At 37.0% G+C, this 21,020-nt stretch overlaps 2 pseudogenes; one reads left to right on the plus strand and one right to left on the minus strand.

The window, feature by feature from the left end:
- The first annotated feature begins 1,456 nt into the window (after window positions 1-1,456).
- On the plus strand, window positions 1,457-8,192 carry LOC119805778 (annotated as a pseudogene).
- A 7,174-nt stretch (window positions 8,193-15,366) lies between these two features.
- On the minus strand, window positions 15,367-15,806 carry LOC119805779 (annotated as a pseudogene).
- Window positions 15,807-21,020: the final 5,214 nt, after the last annotated feature.

The raw sequence follows: 21,020 nt of genomic DNA on the forward strand, positions 1-21,020 counted from the left end.
GGGGGAGGAACTTGGACTGCCCACAGGGCAGGGAACCCTTACTGCTCTTCGGATAGGAAAGGGAGGGGGAGTGGAGGGGGACGGGGGAGGTAAATGGGAGGCAGGGAGGAGGCAGAAATTTTTAATAAAAATAAAGAAAAAATTGAGTAAAATAATGCTGTGCACACAGACTGGACTTTGTACCATCAATGTTCTTGTAGCACAAATACTATCTGTCAAAGGAAGTCAATAAATGGTAGTTTCAAGGTACTGCAGTTTTTTCAGCACATTGGGCAGAGAGAGGAACCTGGGTTTACTAGAAGTGCTTTTTGGGCTTCTGTGTTCTTTACTGAAAGGACAAACTTAAAGCCATAGAAATTTGGCATAGCCTGAAGTAATACTCAGTCTTTCTGCAATATTATGTTCCCACCCAATGCTCAGAACATCATGATGGCTCCCTATACACTTTGTCAGAGATAAACTCATGTCTAAAAGGCACTCAATGACTTGTACTTGGAGAATATGTGATGTCAAAATTACATAATTTTCTGATAATTTAAGATTAAGCTTTGAAGTCATGTTTTCTTCTGGTACTGGCATATGGATGGTTTGAGCATGGGTGACTTCTGACAAGAGAAACTGTTGGTCTACCAAAAGTATTTAGATGTAGCCCTTGCAAATATTAATCACACTTGTGACAGATGATTTAAATGCTTTGTGATATTAATTGATTTATTGACTGAATGGACACAGATGTTTCACAATCAGTGACATAGCTTAAAATCTTTTTGCTGGGTGTGTCTCTTCATATCTCACATAGAACAAGAGACAGAATATTTTTATTCTGATATCCTCTTGCTTCTAACTATCTCACTGTAGCCTAATTCAGAACTATATGAATATTTCCTCATGGGAGTGTACAAATATACTCACTGAACCCTCATCCATTACTGGTGGGAATGCAAACTTGTGCAACCACGTTGGAAATCAGTGTGGTGGTTTCTCAGGAACTGGGAATCAACCTACATCAGGATCCAGTAATACCACTCTTGGTAATATACCCATGAGATGCCCAATAATACCACAAAAGCATTTGTTCAACTATGTTCATAGCAGCATTATTTGTAATAGCCAGAAGCTGGAAACTATCTAGATGTCCCTCCATGGAAAAATGGATATAGAAAGTGTGGAATATATACACATTAGAGTACTACTCAGTGGTAAAAATGACATCTTGAATTTTGCTTGCAAATAAAAGGAAATAGAAAACACAATCCTAAGTGAGATAACTCAGACCCAAAATGATGAATATGGTATGTACTCAGTCATTAGTGGACTCTAGCCATAAACCAAGGACATTATGCCTATAGTTCACAAGCCTAGAGAAGCCAAATAACAAGGTGAACTCAAAGAAAAACATATATAGATCCTCCTGGAAACTGGAAGCAAACAAGATTGTTGGGCAAAAGTTGTGAGCATGGGGAGTGAAGGGGAGAGGTTAAAAGAGAAGGGTGATGGGAAGGAATGGCAAGAGCTTAGGGGAGTAGGAGAGTAGAGATGGAAGAAGGGCAGATATAGGAGCAGGGAAGAAGATACCTACATTAAGAGATCCATTTTAGGGTTGGCAAGAGACTTGGCTCTAGAGGGGATCCCAGGTGTCCATGGGGAGGTCCCCAGCTAGGTCCTTGGACAGCAGAGGAGAGGGTGCCTGAACTGTCCTTGCCTCACTATCACACTGATTATTATCTTAAATATCACCATTGAATCTTTGTCTGGCTATGGATGGAGATAGAAACAGAGAACCAATGGATAGAGATAGATACAGAGACCCTCATCAGAGCAAAGGACTGAGCACCCAAGGTCCTATTGTAGAGCAGAAGAAGGGAAAAGATGAGCAAGGAAGTCAGGGCCACAAGTGGTTGGTCTGTCAACTGAGATAGTGTGCCTGTTCTAATGGGAGCTCACCAAATCCAGCTGGACTGGGTCTGAATGAGCATATGATCAAAACAGACTCTCTGATTGTGGCTGACAATGCGGGATGAGTGAGAAGCCATTGATAAAGGCACTGGGACTTGTTTTTCTGGCATGTTCTGGCTTTTGGGGACCCTAGTCTATATGGATGCACAGCTCCCCTTGCCCCCATCCCACCCTGCCCCCAAGTTCCCAATATTTGCCCGGCAATGTTGTCTACTTCCAATATCCAGGAGTATAACTATATGTTTTTCTTTTGGTTTACCTTCTTATTATCTTCTCTAGGATCACAAATTAAAGGGTCAGTGTCCTTTATTTATGTCTAGAAACCGATTATGAGTGAGTACATCCCATGTTCATCTTTTTGTGTCTGGGTTACCTCACTCAGAATAGTGTTTTCTATTTACATCCATTTGCATGCAAAATTCAAGATGTTATTTTTTTTTTTTTTACCACTGAGTAGTACTCTAATATGTATATATTCCACACTTTCTTCATCCATTCTTCTACTTTTCTTAAGGTATGCTTTACAGCTTTTCTTAAGGTATGAAATATATTAAGCTTTTTAATCATGATATTAATAGTTATATAGTGTAATAACTAATTTTAGAAAAAGGCTTCATTAATCTCTTTGTACATGATTTGGGATTCCCTAAAGATACTATTGAACCTAGACACCAGGAGGCAAATTGAAGAATATGATGCCCGCTATGTTCATAGCAACATTATTTGAAATAAAAAGAACATGGAAACAACCCGAATGCCCCTCAACTGAAGAATAGATAAAGAAAATGTGGTATGTTTACACAATGGAATACTAATCAGTTGTAAAATACAATGACATTCTGAAATCTGAATGCAAATGTATGGAACCAAAAAAAATTATGAGTGAAGTTACCCAGATGCAGAAAGATGAACATGGTATTTACTCATAAGTGTATACTAGCTGTAAAGCAAAGGATGACAAGCCTATAGTCCATGACTATGAGGAAGAGAAATTTTAATTGTACATGCCATTGTCGGATTGGCAATCAACATGGCACTACAGAAATTCCAAAGAATCCACAATGATGATCCCAGCTAAAACCCTAAGCAATAGAGGAAAGGGTGCCTGAAGTAGTCTTACCCTATAGTCAGATTGATGATATTATAAATGTAACCATAAACACTTTATCCAGCAACTGATGGAAACAAAGTCAGAGACCTGCAGCAGAGTGCTAGCTGAGTTCCCAAAGTCCAGTTGAAGAGTAGGAGGAATGATAATATGAGCAAAGAGGTCAAGACCACAATTGGGACATCCACTGAAACAGTTTACCTAAGCTTCTGAATGCTAATCAACTCTAGTCAGACAGGAAAGGAACCAGCTTAGGACTAATCTGAACCATCTAGATGTGAGAGGCAGTTCCATGGCTGGGCAGACTGTGGGGCCACTCAAAGTGGCACCAGAATTTATCCCTACTTCTTGTACTGACTTTTTGGAAACCTATTCTTTTTGGAAGGATACCTTACTCAGCTTAGATATAGTATGAAGAGCCTTGATGTTTTCCAAAGCAATATGTCTTACTCTCTCTCAGTAGCTGATATCCAGTTATGCCAGCACCATTTGTTAAATATGCTTTCTATTTTCTATATGATTTTTTTTTTGGTTTTTTTTTGTCAAAAATCAGGTGTTCAAAGATCTGTGAATTAATATCTGGGTCTTCTATTCAGTTCAATTGGTCCTCTCTGTTCTTATGCCAATACCAAGCTGTTTTCAGTACTGCAGCTCTATAGTAGAATTTGAAGTCAGAGATTGTGATGCCTCTAGAAGTTTTTTTTTTCCAGGATTGTTTTGTCTTTCCTGGGTTTCTTGCTTTTCAACATAAAGTTGAGTATTGTTCTTTTAAGGTGTGTGAAGTATTTTGCTGGGAGTTTGATGGACATTGCACTGAATCTATATATTGCTTTTGTTAAGATTGATAGTTTTACTATGTTAATTCTAGCTATCCAAATATATGGGAGATCTTTTAATTTTCTGGTGTCTTCTTCAATTTCCTACTCTAAAGATTTAAAATATTTGTTATACAAATCTTCTACTTGTTTGGTTAGATTAATCCAATATATTTTCTGTTATTTGTGGCTATTGTGAAGAGTGATGTTTCTCTGACTTACTTCTCAGCCTATTTTTCATCTGTTTAAAGGAGGGCTACTAATTTTTTAGTTAATCTTGTATCCTGCTACATTACTGAAGTTGTGTGTATGAGTTGTAGAAATTCCTTGGTAGAAGTTTTGGGGTCCATTATGTAAATTATAATATCATCAGCAAATATTGAGAATTTGATTTCTTCCTTTCTGATTTGTATTCCCTTGATCATTTGTTGTCTTATTGTTCTAGTTAGAATCTCAAATACTATAATGAATAGATATAGAGAGAGTAGAAAACCTTGACTTGTTCCTGATTTCAGTGGTATCATTTTGAGTTTATCTCTATTTAGTTTGATGTTGGCTGTTGGCTTGCTGTACATTGCCAATATTATGTTTAGTTATGTTCATTACATTGATGCTTTCTCCAAACCTTTATCAAAAATAGATGTTGTATTTTATTGAAATTTTTTTCAGCTTCTAATGAGATGAACATGTGATTTTGTTTTTCAGTTTGTGTATATGATAGATTATACTCCCAGATTTTTGTATATTGAATCATCTTGAATCTCTCAGATGAAGACTACCCTGTCATGGTGGATGATTTTTTTGTTATGTTCTCAAATTCAGTTTACTAGTATTTTATTGAATATTTTTGATTTTATGTTTATGAGTGAGATTGGTCAGTAATTCTGTTTTTTAGTAATGTCTTTGTGTGGTTTGGGTATCAAGATAATTTTAGCCTCATGAAAAGACTTTAGCAATGTTTCCTCTGTTTCTATTATGTGGAACAATTTGAGGAGTACTGGCATTAGTTCTTCTTTTAAAATCATATAGAATTCTGCTCTGAAACCATCTGGCCCTATACCTTTTTGCTTGGGAGATATTTGATGATTGTTTATGTTTCTTTAGCATTATTAAGTCTATTTAATTTGCTTATATAGCCTTGATTTAATTTTGGTAAGTGATATTTATCAAGGAAAGTGTCCATTTAAGTTTTTCAGTTTTATTGAGTACAGGTATTCAATATATGACCTGAAGATTCGCTGGATATCCTCTATGTCTGTTGTCATATCCTACTTTTTATTTCTGATTTTGTTAATATGGATAATCTCTCTCTCTCTCTGCTTTATGACTCATTTGGATAATAGTTTGTCTATTTTTGTGATTTTTTTGAAGAACCAACTCTTTGTCTCTATTCTTTGCATTGTTTTCTTTATTTCCAATTTATTGATTTCAACTCTAAATTTGATTACTTCTGTTATCCAATCATCATGGAACTATTTGCTTCTTTTTGTTCTATAGTTCACAGATTTTCTGTTATCTCACAAATGTAGGATGTTTTCAGCTTCTTTATGAATTTTGGTGCTATGAAATTTTCTCTTAATACTACTTTAACTGAGTCCCATAAATTTGGGTATCTTGTATGGTCAGTTTCACTGAATTTTATGATGTCTTTAATTTATTTCTTTATTTCTTTCTTGGCCCCTTGGTGATTTAGGTGACCATTTTGAAATTTCTATGCGTTTGTGGGCTTTCTGAAATTAGTGCTGTTGTTGAACTCTAATTTTAAGCCCCGGTGATCTAATAAGATACATTGGTTTCCCACTTTCTTTTTTATGAGGTACAGTGTGGTTGGTTTTATGTTGATATTTTTGATCCATTTGTACTTGAGTTTTGTGCATAATGATAGATATGGATCTGTTTTAATTCTTCTACATGTTGATATTTAGTTATGCCAGCACTTTTATTGAATATGCTTTCTTTTTTCCATTTGACATTTTTTGCCTCTTTATCAAAAATCAGGTGTTCATAGGTGTATGGATTAATATCTGGGACTTTGATTTGTTTCCATTGGTCTTCCTATCTGTTTTAATGACAAAACTAGGCTATTTATAGTACTGTAGCTCTGTAGTAGAGTTTGAAGTTAGGGATTGTGATGCCTCCAGAAGTTCCTTTGTTTTACAGGATTACTTTTGCTAGTCTGGTTTTTTTTTTGCTTTTGCATATGAAGTAGAGTACTGTTCCTTCAAGGGCTATGAAGAATTTTGCAGGGATTTCGTTGGGCATTGCATTGAATCTTTAAATTGCTTTTGGTAAGATTGCCATTTTTATTATGTTAATTCTACATAACCAAAAGCATTGGAGATCTTTCCATTTTCTGGTGTCTTCTTCAATTTTTTTCTTCAAAGATTTATAGGTCTAGTCATACAGGTCTTCCACTTCTATGTTTAGAGTTGATCCAAAATATGTTATGCTATTTGTGGCTATTGTGACTGTGATGTTTCTCTGATTTCATTCTCTGGCTCAGGTCAGCTTTCTCAGCAGTCATAAAGTCGTTCCTGTTTCTGCAAGGTCACTATTTTTGGTCAGGTCCTTCGGAAGTCAATGTCTCCTCTACTCTAGCAGAGATTGCTGGTTTGTGTCTGCTACTGCAGATATTCCTGGCTCAGGACTGCTCTGGCAGAGTACAATGGTTCAGGCCTGGTCCCACAGGGGTCTTTGTCTCAAGCCTGCTCTTTTGGTAGTTTCTCCCTCATACCTGCTCCTGTGGAGGTCCCTGCTCAGGCCCAGTCCCATAGAAGGACTCAGTGGTCTTTGTCTCAGGCCTCCTCTTTTGGGAGATTTTCTACCATACCTGCTCCTGTGGAGGTCCCTGCCTCAGGCCTGCTCCCACTGAGATTACTCCCTTGTACCTATTCTGGCAGAGATTTCTGGCTCAGGCTTCCTGAAGTTCTAATATTTAATTAATTTAATTATATGCTCTTCAATGTTTTTGACTAAAGGCTATTGAATATGATTTTGTGTATGTTATGACAACCATTTATCAAGAACACAAAGTATAAGTTTGAGAAAATCTTCTAAAACAAATATCAAAAATTGTTGATGAAGTCATACAGATAATGGTTTTTAAACAATAATGTTTGTCATAATATTTATTACTTGAATCAGTTGGAATCAGTAACAAGGGACTACCCTTGTACAAGTGGGATAAAGATTTCTGTAAATACCCCACTATTTTTCAAAGAGATGTTTTCTGGCTGTTCAATAAATACAGAGAAAAAGATCTTTGTTAAGATTGTACCATCACGCTGGGCGGTGGTGACACACACCTTTAATCCCAGCACTTGGGAGGCAGAGTCAGGCGGATCTCTGTGAGTTCGAGACCAGCCGGGTCTACAGGACAAGCTCTAAAGCTGCAGAGAAACCCTGTCTCGAAAAAAAAAAAAAAAAAAAGATTGTACCATAACATTGCTGACTTGGCTGGCAACTCTGAAGTCATCCTGCCGGTCCCAGCTTTCAATGTGATCAACAGCGGGTCTCACACTGGCAACAAGCTGGCCATGCAGGAATTCATGATCCTCCCTGTGGGGGCGTCCAGTTTCCACGAAGCCATCTGCATTGGGGCACAGGTTTATCACAACCTGAAGAATGTCATCAAGGAGAAATATGGGAAGGATGCCACCAATTTGGGTGACGAGGGCGGATTTGCGCCTAACATCCTGAAGAACAAAGAAGCTCTGGAGATACAGGTTGTCATCGGCATGGATGTGGCCGCCTCTGAGTTCTTCAGGTCCGGGAAGTATGACCTGGACTTCAAGTCTCCTGATGACGCCAGCAGGTACATCACCCCCGACCAGCTGGCTGACCTGCACAAGTCCTTCATCCGGAAGTATCAGGTGGTGTCCATCAAGGACCCCTTTGATCAGGATGACTGGGAAGCCTGGCAGAAGTTCACAGCTAGCTCAGTGATCCAGGTGGTTGGGGATAATCTCACAGTGACCAACCCTAAGAGGATTGCCAAGGCTGTCAGTGAGAAGTCCTGCAACTGCCTCCTGCTCAAAATGAACCAGATCCGCTCCGTGACTGAGTCTCTGCAGGCATGTAAGCTGGCCCAGTCCAATGGTTGGGGTGTCATGGTGTCCCATCGCTCTGGGGAGACCAAGGATACTCTCATTGCTGACCTGGTAGTGGGGCTCTGCACTGGGCAGATCAAGACTGGTGCCCCTTGCCGATCCTAGCACCTGGCCAAGTACAAGCAGATTCTTAGAATTGAGGAAGAGCTGGGCAGCAAGGCCAAGATTGCTGGCAGGTCCTTCAGGAACCCCCTGGTCAAGTAAAGTGGATGGAGATTCCCTGGAACCACCAGCTGCTTAGACCCTGTCCCTGATGTCATCAAAGTGGTACAAGGCCGGCCCAGTGCTTGCCCCACCCATGCCACTGCTTCCTTAGATGTCTTCAGTACGCCCGACCACCTGAAGCCCTGCTGGAAACCCCAGCTTTGTAATCATGTGACTGATCCGAATCATTGTCACCTCACTCCAGGCTAGTGTCTGGAGCCCGGTGTAATCTCAAGGGTGGCCAGAGGAAAGACCCCTGCACCAGCGGTTCTTCATGCAGAATAAAAGCCTCAGTGACCCTTAAAAAAAGATTGTACCCCCTATACACACATGAATATATGAACTCACTTACATACACAAACACACAGACAGGGTGAGGGAAGAAGGAAGGTGAAATAGAGGTAAATAAATGGAATCAGAGATTCAGACTCATACATTAGAAAAATAGTAACAAAAGTAGTCACAGGGAGAATAAAGTAGAAAGTTCAAGTTTGGCCTTGCTCTATGTTAAATGACATCAAGAGGAAGTTTTTAATTTATTTCCTTAATGTGATGTGGAAGAAGATTTGCTTAATATGTGTTTATTATTAACGTGTTTGAATGTGTACATTTAGAGACTTGTGTGAGGAAACATTAATGGAATAAACCTGCTAATTTGGTTGGGAATATTTAATGTATTAATAAAATATTTTGGAGCACCAGTGGTAGTAGACTGAACACTTAATAAGGATGACCATTTGTGGAAGATATTGATTTTGGTATTAATTGTCATCAAAAGCTGAGATTTAAAATATTTTCCAAAGGTTCCTCCCTTATCTCTCTGAGCTGTAAAGAGTTTCCACAGTAAAGGGAAATTTATACTTTTCAGGTCTAAAGTAGGTGGATCTGTGCCCTAAACGAAGTCTTCTTTTATTTCCTTGTTTCCCATCCTGTAAATGGTTCTGTTGGGTTCTATTTCAACATCAAACACAGGGAATAAGCAGTTTCTGTGGGATTATTTCAGGAGTCTGGGCAGTTGGGAAATAAACAAGCAGCCTCCTACAACAATTGTTGTACAATGTTGGTACAATGACATGAGGCTGACTACATCTACATAAATCCTGAGAAAGCTTGGAAAGAAATTCTCGACACAGAAAAACAAAGTTTAGCCACATTAGCATGTGGCAGGTGCTTTAAAAGAGGTTTTCCTGGTTGAAAAGTAGCAGAAAAAAGCCATGCAGTTTTGAAATGATGGCTTTCTGGGCCATGCTGCCAGCATAAACTCTGACTCTTTCAGCAGGCCATGCATTTAAATACAGTTTGTGGGCAGCATGATGCAAGTTACTTCTTGGCAGCATGGGCCAACTTGCTATCAGAGTTGAAATGGTGAGGACTTCTCCTACCTAGCAGTCTTAGAGACAGTGAACAGACTTCCATCATGTTGGACTGGGTGGAGCAAGCAGGCAGGGCCTTGTTTGCCTTAGCAATGACACCATTTAGGATTTTAGAAAGCACTTAGTATTTTAAGAAGCATTCCTGAAAAGAAAATGATTAAAAATACACTATTAAGAGTTTAAGTTTTTAAAAAGACCTCTAAATGGGTCACAGTGCTGGATAAATGCACATAGGCTTGGGAGAGAAAAGATAAAGAATACAGACAGTTATAAAAAAAAGTAATTTTTTAAAAGGTAAAGTCTTTAAAGAGACAGAGTCTAGGAATAGATTAAACTAGTAAAGAAAAATAAGCCACATAAAGATGGGATATACACAGAGTCGGGATTATGTATACTATTGTGCTTTCTTTTAATATTTTGATTGCAGAGAGACAGTTTTGGAAACTACTAAGCTAAGTAAACATATATACTTTAAAGTTATCTTGATTTCAAAGATTGAGAGTAAGGATAGGTTGCTTTGGAAAAGAGGTTTTTCTTTTGTTTCCCCAGAGAAAGAGAACATGTGGATTAATTACAGACTAATATGGGTTGATGGACCCCCCAAAAGTTCACCATGAGCATCCTCAAAAATACTTCACCCAACAAAAAGCAGAAACTAGTTTAGAGAGAACTATGCCCAGAATCCCAAATGTTGTTTATAAATGTTTGTTTTCTTTTAAAGGGAGATATGCTTGGTTTCTCAGTCATTCTCCACCATCAGCCACATTCAGAGAGTCCGGTTTGGTCGCATGTTCCATCAGTCCAATTCCATTGGACTTGGTGATCTCCTGTTAGTTCTGTCCCACCATCTCAATGGGTGAACGCACCCCTCATGGTCCTGACTTCCTTGCTCATGATCTCCCTCCTTTTGCTCCTCATCAGGACCTTGGGAGCTCAGTCTGGTGCTTTACATAGGTATGGATCTTAGTTTATTGATACAAATTTAAGGTGAATTTTGTTATACTGTGTATATGTATTTCTGGTCTTGACTAAGGTATTGTCTTTGTCCAGCTAGTTTATAAATGTAATGCATAATTAAGAAATATAGGTTAATAGATAACCACCTATAATAGTCAAACTTGTAGTCATGTTAGGTTTTCTAGATATATAGAGACATATTTCAGTTAGATAGGTATTCTTCAAATCTTTCAGAGACATTCAGAATATGGTGTTAATATGTTTTAAAAACTTAGGACTTTTTATGTCAGTATGACGCATCTGCTCCTGGTGCCACAAATAACTTCAAGAGGAAGATGTGCACTGTAGAGGCTCCTTATGGAGTTTTTTAGCCATTTGATTAAAAAAGCTCTTGCCTGGGCTGCTTGATGCTATGCTGCATAAAATGGACATAAAGACCCACAGATATATGACTGCTAAAGTTTTAAAAGAAAGGTGGGGCAGTCCTTTGGAGTTAATGCTTCATAAAAGAGACTGCCCGACATGCTGCAGGACACATAAAAAGGTGAGTAACAAACTGCCAACATAGGTAGAACTGTCTTTGAAACTTCCTGCTTCATGGAAAAGTCTGCTGGATCCTATGGGCCTGTAGGCAGAAGATGGATGCCCCAACAGTATAAAAAACTTTGGGTAACTATACAGGCACTGAGACGTCTCTGTCAATTCTAGTTTAGGAAGTTTCTCACAATACACTTCCTGTTTACTTAGGTAATATTAGATCCTTCTGGAGTCTTTGATGAAGTTGAAGAATAGATAATTATAATTATACTTTTTTAAATTATGAAAAATAAAGATAAAATATATAAATATTGTAACTGTAATTCTTACTTGATAATTATTTTGTTATATGTAATTTTACTATATTAAAGTTCCAACTTTCCATTTATTTAAACACAAAAGGGGAGGTGATGTGGTATTCTAGTCTGTATGCTGTGAATACCATTGGTTAATAAAGAAACTGTCTGAGGCCTTTGCAGCAAAGAATACAGGAAGGCAGGGGGAAACTAAACTTAATGCTAAGAGAAAGAAGGCAGAATCATGAGATGCCATATGGCTGCCAGAAAAGAAAGACACGAGCTTTCAGGTAGCACCTTACCGATAGGCCACCAACTCCATAGTAAAATATAAAATAATAGAAATTGGTTAATTCTAGATGTAAGAGCTAGCTAGCAATACACTTAAGTGATTAGACAAGTAGTGATTTAAATAATATACTTTCTGTGTGATTCTTTCTGGAGTTTGTGCAGATGGGAAATGATCAAGCAGCATCCTACAACATAGGACTTCTAAACAGTCTCAAAGAAGGAAGAAGAAATATCAGAAATGTTTTTCCTATTGAATTTCTTATATAATCTCTGCAGGATTTCCTGCCAAATAGTAATAAATTCAGTAATCCATAGTCACTGAAAATTTTTAAAAATTCCTCAGGAAGAAATATTGTTTCCATTAAAGAAATTTTGGAGGCATCACAATCCCAGACTACAAATTCTATTACAGAGCTACAGTACTGAAAACAGCCTGGTATTAGAATAAGAACAGAAAGGATGACCAATGAAACTGAACAGAAGACAAAGATACTAATTCACATACCTTTGAACACCTGATATTTGACACCATGCACAAAACTCAATCTCAAATGGATCAAAGACCTCAACATAAAGCCACACTGAACCTTATAGAAGAGAAAGTGGGGAATACACTTGAACACATTGGCAAAGATGACCACTTCCTAAATATTACCCCAGTATCACAGACAATGAGAGAAATAATTAATACATGGGACCTCCGAACCTGAAAGGCTTCTGTAAAGCAAAGGACATGGTCAACAAGACAGAATAACAGCCTACAGAATGGGAAAAGATCTCCAACAACCCAACATCAGACAAAGGGCTGATCTTCGAAATATACAAAGAAATCAAAAAATTAATCATCAAAAGAACAAATAGTACAATAATAAATGGAGTACATACCTAAATAGTCAACTCTCAACAGAGGAATCTAAAATGGCTGAAAGATGCATAAACAAATGTCCAACATCCTTAGTCATCAGAGAAATGCAATTCAAAGCAAATCTGAGATTCCATCTTACACCTATAAGAATGGCCAAGATAAAAAAAAATGATAACAACTTATGCTGGAGAGGTTGTGGGGTAGAGGAACATGTCTTCATTGCTGGTAGGAATGCAAGCTGGTATAAGCCCTTTGGATGTCAGTGTGGAGATTTCTCGGAAAAATAGGAAACAACTTTCCTCAAGACTCAGCAATACCACTTTTGGGTATATATCCAAAGAATACTCAATTGTGCCACAAGGACATGTGCTCAACTATGTTCATATCAGCATTGTTTGTCATAGCCAGAACCCAGAAACAACCTAAATGCCCCTTGATTGAAGAATGGATAATAAAAATGTGGTACATTTACACAATGGAGTACTATACAGGAGAAAAAGATGATATCTTGAATTTTGCATAAAAATGGAAGGAGCTAGAAAACCTTGTTTTGAGTGAGGTAACCCAGACACAAAAAGACAATTATCACATGTACTCACTCCTAAGTGGTTTTTACACATAAAGCAAAGAAAACCAGCCTACAAATCACAATCCGAGAAAACTTAGACAAAAGTGAACACACTAAGAGTGACATATACAGATATAATCTACATGGAAAGTAGAAAAAAGCAGGTATGCAAGATAGGATACCCTTTGAGTGGCAAACTATGAAAAATGTCAACACCCATCAGTTTAATCTGTGACTTCAGTACAGTATCAACAAATCCCTATCCAAGGCAGGATATGTATTACTTATTATGAAATTGTAGGGTAAGGAGAGTTACCTACAGTTGCCCAATAGTTTGCCAGTCCTCATATGGTTAATGGACAAATACCCAAGCTGATATTACAAGCTTGGAATAAAGTTTATGATAATAATACTTCAACAGGCAATGTTTTGCTTATAGACAGAAATTTAGGGCCCTTCATGACTCTCTTAATTTTATACAAGTGTTATTCAGGAAGAAGGAAAGTAAAGAAGGTGATTCTTTCTTGTTTCTTTTAATTATAAGAAGCTCCATGCTGTAGGTTCCAACACTTCTCATACTATTACTGATTTACATGATAAATCCATGGCAAAATGTTGGCACAGAAGAGCATAAGACTCAGATCAGGTCAGTATCCTTGTGTTCCCCTATGTGTTTCAAATGTGTGTGTTTGTATTTGGAGGAAAATGTCCATTTCTACAATCTTTGCAAACAAAACTTGCTACTTAAAATTAAAGTAAAAAAAACTCCCTCTAAAACACCTCCAAAATATAAAACTCATTTTCAATGATCTTGTTGATGTTTATCTGAAACTGGCAAAAGACACAATCCAGCTTCAGAAATGTGGGGAAGGAGCACAACCCAGGGGTGCTGAAGACAAAATCCCTCCACTTATATTCAGTCTCAGCTTGGAATCCCACTATTTTTTTTTCACAAGGCCATCCTTAAAACTGAGGATAGTCTGTAGGTCTGGATTGGCCTTCCTGGATGTCCATCCAGTTCTTCATTCCTAGAAATCTTATATTTGAGTCGCTAATTCTTTCTGAATAATCTTTAGGCTGTGGTTTTCTATGATAGTGACAGATATTATCAATGGAGAGGCAGATGTTCAGAGCAGGTTCTGAGGGACTGCAAAAACTATGCATGCTAGTCCCACATTGATGGTAAAATTATAACGGTGTGGGGACTATTAATTTCAGACAAAATTTATCACACTTGGTTTGTTCAAATTTTTCTAATGTTCAGAAAGAGTTGGACAAAAATATCCCAGAATTTAATGTAAATTTTGTTAACTGAATGGAGTTGTTGTTCAATTAAGGAGGGTATGATATGATTCCATTTACACTGTTGATTTTGTTTTAGTTACATAAGTGACGCACTGTGTTTCAGGGTCTATATTTGGGTTAGAATTATATTCTTCTAATAATATTGGAATAAAATCACAAATCAATGAACAATCATTCAAGGTATATCCAAGTATATCTAAACACAAAATTTTCAATTCTCTTTTATATCAGAGGCGAATCCTTCTCTGTCACATTTAAATACATTAATTATCAGTGTGATAATGAATATTTATTTGATCTGATGTTTTAAATTCTATGACCAATTGATATATTTTCTTGCACAAAATATTTTGTCTTTGCAAGACAGTAAATATTGATAACAAAGTTTTTATATACATTCCCTCCTACATACTTGACACCAGTACATACCCTGCTGTGCATCTGGTAATACAACAGTAGTGATAGGTGGAGACCCAAAACACAATATGTATCATTCAGTAGGCATACCATCAACTGGTTTGTTTGAACAGACTAGGATGTGCTCCAACATACAGAGAGGAGTGTGTAAACAATCAAAACTGGAATCACATTGTTACAGGAAAATTACTGTCATGTGAAATCTGCTGAGTTCAAAGAGCTACTATCATTAAAACATATTCCCACAACAAGAAAAATGGCTCTGTTGGTAAAGGCTTGTTCCACATTCAAAATGACATGAAATACTGCTTTGTACCCTGTCTTAAGTGACACAGTTAGAAACAAATAAATGTGGTTTCACAAAAACATTTCATGATCAGAGAGGGGAATGAAGCTCTATCTTCTCTGTTCTTAGGCAATTAGAAGAAAAGCCAGAGAAAACCAAGTGTTTCTTTTTCTCTGCCTGAAGTTTTAAAGTCCCAGAGATCACTCAGGGCTGAGCTCCCCCTGCTGGTCCAGAGGTCCTCTACAGGGTGGTTTGTGTCTGGCTAATGCTGTATTTCCCTCACTGGGTGCTTCCTGCACAGTAATATGTGGCTGTGTCCTCAGTGGTCAGAGAGTTCAGCTGCAAGAAGAACTGGTTCTTGGATGTGTCTCTAGTGATGGAGATGCAGCTCGTAAATGATGGGTTGTAATAAGTACCACCTCTATTACTTATGTACCCTATGAATTCCAACTTATTCTCTGGAGACTTCCTGATCCAGGTCCAGTTACTCCATTGGTAATGGAGTAACTGGTGACAGAGCAGGTGAGGGACAGTGATTGTGACGGCTTCACGAGGCCAGGTCCTGACTCCTGAAGCTGAACCTGGGACAAAATTCCTTCAGACAAAAAAGTGAATTCTGTCAATCACATGTTGTCAGAACCCCACATGGACACATGTATGAAGTGGGAACACTCACCAGGAAGGGCTGTCACCAGGTAAAGAAAATCAAACAGTTTCATCTTCCTGAATACACCTCCTTTTCTTCAGAGGTGGGCCTCCTTGAGAGAGATGTGAGCTCCCACAGTACAGGAGCAGATTTAACATAGAACTAGAAGATACATTTGCATGAGGGAAGTCAGGCTAGACTTTATAATTTGGAGGTGGATACTACCCTACTTGGTTATTACAATATGGTCAACATTGTCGCTGACTTCCTACGGATAGAGTCTGGAATAAGAGAGCATAGGTTCTAACCTCATCATAGCATCTTGGCATAAACTCTCATCTACTTCCTAGCTTACCATCCCCACCAAATTCTTATGTTCTGTATTTTAAGGTCACAACTCAGTGCCAACCTTATGTTCACACTACATTTCCTTAGTTCTTGATTTTTGATTGGTATGCCCACCCTGCTAATAATGTTATTCTCTTTTCTCCCCAATGAGATGGGATTCTGATGTGTCACAATTTTTGCACACTTTAAATATGCATTATGATCACTGGTTACTAAAAATATGACTGGTCTACACCTAGGTAGGAAAGATGTTGCAGGAGAGTAAGACTAAGAGAATTCTGAGAAGATGAAGGGCAGAGTTACAGAAAGTCACCAGGAGATGCAGAGGGAGAAGTACAGGATGGAGGATAGATAAAGGCAGGAGCTATGTGGCAACATATAGAATCAGAGAAATGTGTTAATATAAATAAAAGCATGTAACAATCCACTGATATTGGCTTAACATTTAAATTTTTTATTAATTCTCAGTTTATGTTGTTTGTTTGCAGGCAGACTGGGGAAAGAAAATTCTCCTACAGGTTTCCATCTTTCCTACAAAATTTGACCATTGACATATTGTTGTTGTATAGGGACCACACCTAATTCTTAATCCATCCAGTTTGTGGAGTGTAGAGTAATCACATTCTGAGAGAAGCAGCTGAGAACTCTTCACACCATGAATTTGTTGAAGACTTCTTGAATAGTACTGAATGTCCCAAGGTCTCTCACTCTCAGAATATTGTCAGGATTTAGATCTCTGTATTTTTTCCCATCTGCTGCAGTAGGAAGCTTCTCTGCTCATGGCTGAGCAAGCCACTAATCTTTGCAGAGAGTCATTTTAATATGATGTTATTTTTTTAAAGAATGATATTTATCTTAATGTAGTTTCCTAGATTATCTACTCTCAGATTATTGGTCACAAGTAGTGTAGAGTATGAGTTTCATTTCTTGGAAAAGCCTTAATGCAAAGCAGATAATGTTGGTTACTCAAACAAGTTTTGTTCCACCATTGACCTAGCATATAATGTAAGTGGGAAACCATTATAAATCAAAGGAGCTGTAAATTATCTTTGTGTTTATATTTCTTCTTTATAAACTTCTACTGTATTAGGGTAATAAACTATCCCTTAATTGGCTCTTACTTTTAGCACTTTCCCCCTTATTCTGTTCTCTATCTTTTTTGTCCCCCTTTGACCCTTTCTTCCAACCATGCCCCAATGCATCCATTACCATCTATACAATTTACGTTTCCTAAAGGAGATATATCCTCTTGACTCAAATCTCTTAAGGCTTTAAGTTCTTTCCTGTGAATTAGGCTTTTAATTCTGGCCCTGGATAATTTGTTCTTCACTAGAGGCTTAAGAATGAGACCAAGAAGTTGATGGAGTCTGTATCACATAAATAGACATAAAATTTCTGTTTAAATATTAGGTATTGTAGTTAATTTTTTGTAACTATTTGGAGTTCTGCTACCAGATACCAAATAAATAGTCTTATGCTTATTTGTCGATGTTGGCCTTATTATTGCTTCTCTCTCTCCATATTTTCTAACATATATTATTCTGATTCACTTTACATCTTGCCGCTAGGCTTTTTACCTTTCTTTATTCTATACCTTTTTCTTTTCTTCCTACTCCAGGGCTGACTGTGTGGCTGTGTGGTTGGCCCATTTGTATCCTCCTCTCTTCCTTTTCTCAATCTTCACACTTTCCTAACATACTCCGTCTACTTATTCTATTTTTTAACAGCGATATTGCCTTCTCTTTACTAACTAGAAATTGACCGTTTAGATCTTTAGTAGACCAATCAGGTGATTTAGTCAGGAAAAGTAACACAGCTTTACAAATTTAAAGGAATGCAACATAAAAAATGCAGCACATATTTGCAAAACTGAACAAATAATCCAAACCATAAATGAATGTAATACATCTCAAATGAATAATCCGTAAAAAGGGGTCATCAAGTATATCTGCAATTTGCAACAGTAAAACAACTGTTTTGTATGAAATATAATTGACTCTCCTATATGCTTGTTGAATCTTCCATTACAGATCTAACAAGTTTAATGAAAATGGAGCATGAACGTGAGTGCCTGTACAGATAGAATAAGAAATGGGTTTCAAGCTCATCTTTATTGTCCATTCATCCATTGCTGGGCCTCTAGGTTTCAGCTCTTAGCTACTATGAAGAGGGTGACTTCACAGAAATGATCTGGTATCTTGACAGTAAAGAATCCTTAGGTGTCTGCCCAGAAGTGATATAGTTAGTTCACATGACAAATGTATTTTCAGGTTTTGGGGGAAAATCCAGATGAAATTTTATAGAGACTGCAACAATTAACACTCTCTCCAACTATATATATGATTTTCCTTTCTACAATTGATCACCAAGATTTGGTGTCATTTGTTTCCCTATTAAATATCATTCTTACTGGAATCAAATAAACTCTCACAGCATTTTCCAGTTTGCAATTCTTTAATAGAACAATATAATGAAAGCTTTAAAAGTATTTATTATCATTTATTTAAAATATTTATTACCCAAATATTTAAACACATTTTATGTGTTTCCATCAGATGATAAACCTATTAAATTTCTCCCAGCACCACTGCTGTCTCTCTATAGAATGAACTGATTCTTGGTCTATAAAAGACTTAAAAAGAACTTGGTTAGTAGTTTCAAAAAATCAGGGAAGAACAGCCTTTCCATTTTTGTATTGAGTTTCAACATATACCATGCTTGGGTTGTTCTGTCTATATTTAGAGTGCATGATCAATTAACAAAACTGCTCAGGATTATCTGTTGGAGCATTGTGTACTGCTGTACATCACTATGAGGGTCATAACAGCAAGGAAGAAGAGTTAGGAAGATCATAGTGACTGAGGTTAGGATAAGAACCTGCTTGATAATAGATTGCTCCTTTAATATGTAAGATAAGTAAAATTCTGACAGGCTGTGGAACTTGGAAAATCATTATATTTGGGTCAGCTCTTCTGATTTTTGTCAGTGGGCTGCCTCTGACATTGCCTTAACACCACATGGATAAGCTCTGGGTAATGTAAAAAGTCTGCTACGATTAATTTTTTAACTATGCTCGCTGCACTGCAATCACATACCATGATGTTTATGAGCTGCTCCTTCCAACAAGACAAATGAGTGTATGGTAAAATAGGCAAAGAGGATAGAGGTTCTCTGGAGGAGATAGACAGCAACACTCACAGGAAATTTCCTGTCTTCACTCTGCTCTATCTCCCAAAGCACAAAAATTGCTAATCTTGTCCATATAGAGCTATGTGTAGTCATGGAAAGATGAGTCTATTTACTGATGTGTAATTAAAGTACCATGATCAGTTTTATCAAAGGAAATTCTGCACGGACCTTTTACAGGTGTATGTCTGAGGCTTTAGAGAAAATGTAGAAAATCAAAGGCACTAGCAAAACATCTAGAAAAGTAACAGTCTTATTTATCTATGTTTGAAGGAACTTCATTGTGTATAGAGATTTCCCTAATTTCAGCACCAAATAATGGCATTTTTGTTATTGGTGTTGACACACTTCTAGACATTCACCTGAAATTTCTAACAACTATTGAGATCCATATTATCCATGGTGACAGTGATATTCTCAAGCAATGAATATTTGAGACTTTAAATCATTTTTATTAAGTTTAAACATTCAAAGAAACTATGGATATTCCTTATATGAAAGTAAAGATTTAGGTATGTCCTCATGAAAGAAAAATGTGTCCTGAGCTACCAAGATACTTTTTCCACACATGAATGTTGAAAAATATGGCAAGATTTATTCCTTCTAGTCTGTACTTCTTTGGTAGCATAAAGTATTACTTATTGTACTTGGAACATAGCTCATTTGGTAGAATATTGCTTCGCATGCCTGAAGACCTGTGTTCTTTCCCACCATGACATGACAAGTGAGATATTGGAACAAGAGAAACATAGGTTTAGGTAGTGAATTTTCTGTAAGAAACTGCTAAAATAAAATAGAGAATAAGGAAGAAATTTTTTAAAAAAGAAAATTTACCTAGTACAAAATTATAGTTTTATGTACAAATTTGTTTTCAGTCTTACATTATTAAACTTAAAAATTGTAAACCCCTTTATTGTCTTTGCATAAATTATTAAATAATTTCTTAAGAAATTAAGATCAGAAATATTATGATTTGACATAGGTTATATAAGGTTTAGTGAATAATAAATGTTTGCATTAATTGAAGAAAGAAATTGAGGCTGAGACCATAGATAACTGATATAGAATTTCTGCCCTAAAGCTCTAAGGTTGATTGTCAAAAATTGAAATGCTACTATATAAAAATAAACAGTATTTGATATTATTCTTTTAACACTGATAAAAACACATTATATATATATATATATATATATATATATATATATAGCATAAATTATTACTTATTGTACTCAGAACATAGCTCAGTTCTAAATGTTAAGCATTTAGGTTGTCCAGGACTGACTGTTCCCACCTACTATATATAACTACTGCTCCCCATCCTAGAGACACTCCCAGATCTTTTGTGACATTCCTAAAAATCCAAGCGGGCTTATGCCTTCAGGCCATATCCTTTTGCTCTTGAGTTCCTCAATGACTTGCAATTTTTCTCCCTAACAGCAAGTTATGCTCTCTGTCACAGTAAAGATTCACCTAGACTTTTAAGAGACTTGCCTGAACTGCAGCACAAAGGTAGTTCAGATACTTCTTATGCCAAAATATACTCTCTTCCTATTACCTTTTTCTTCACACTACCATATTGTTTTTGCTTTTCCAATATCTTAAGCAGTCATCACCATAGTCTTGATCCTCTGAACTGCTTAGTAGACTGAAGCAAAATTAACAAAATGAAAAAATAAATTAATAAATGAAGCATAATTAATAAAATTTCAGAAAGAGAAATTGGAGCTCAACCTGAATGTCAGGAAAGCAAAAC

The sequence above is a fragment of the Arvicola amphibius genome, unplaced genomic scaffold, assembly GCF_903992535.2.
Source record: "Arvicola amphibius unplaced genomic scaffold, mArvAmp1.2, whole genome shotgun sequence".
In the NCBI taxonomy this organism is placed as follows: Eukaryota; Metazoa; Chordata; class Mammalia; order Rodentia; family Cricetidae; genus Arvicola; species Arvicola amphibius.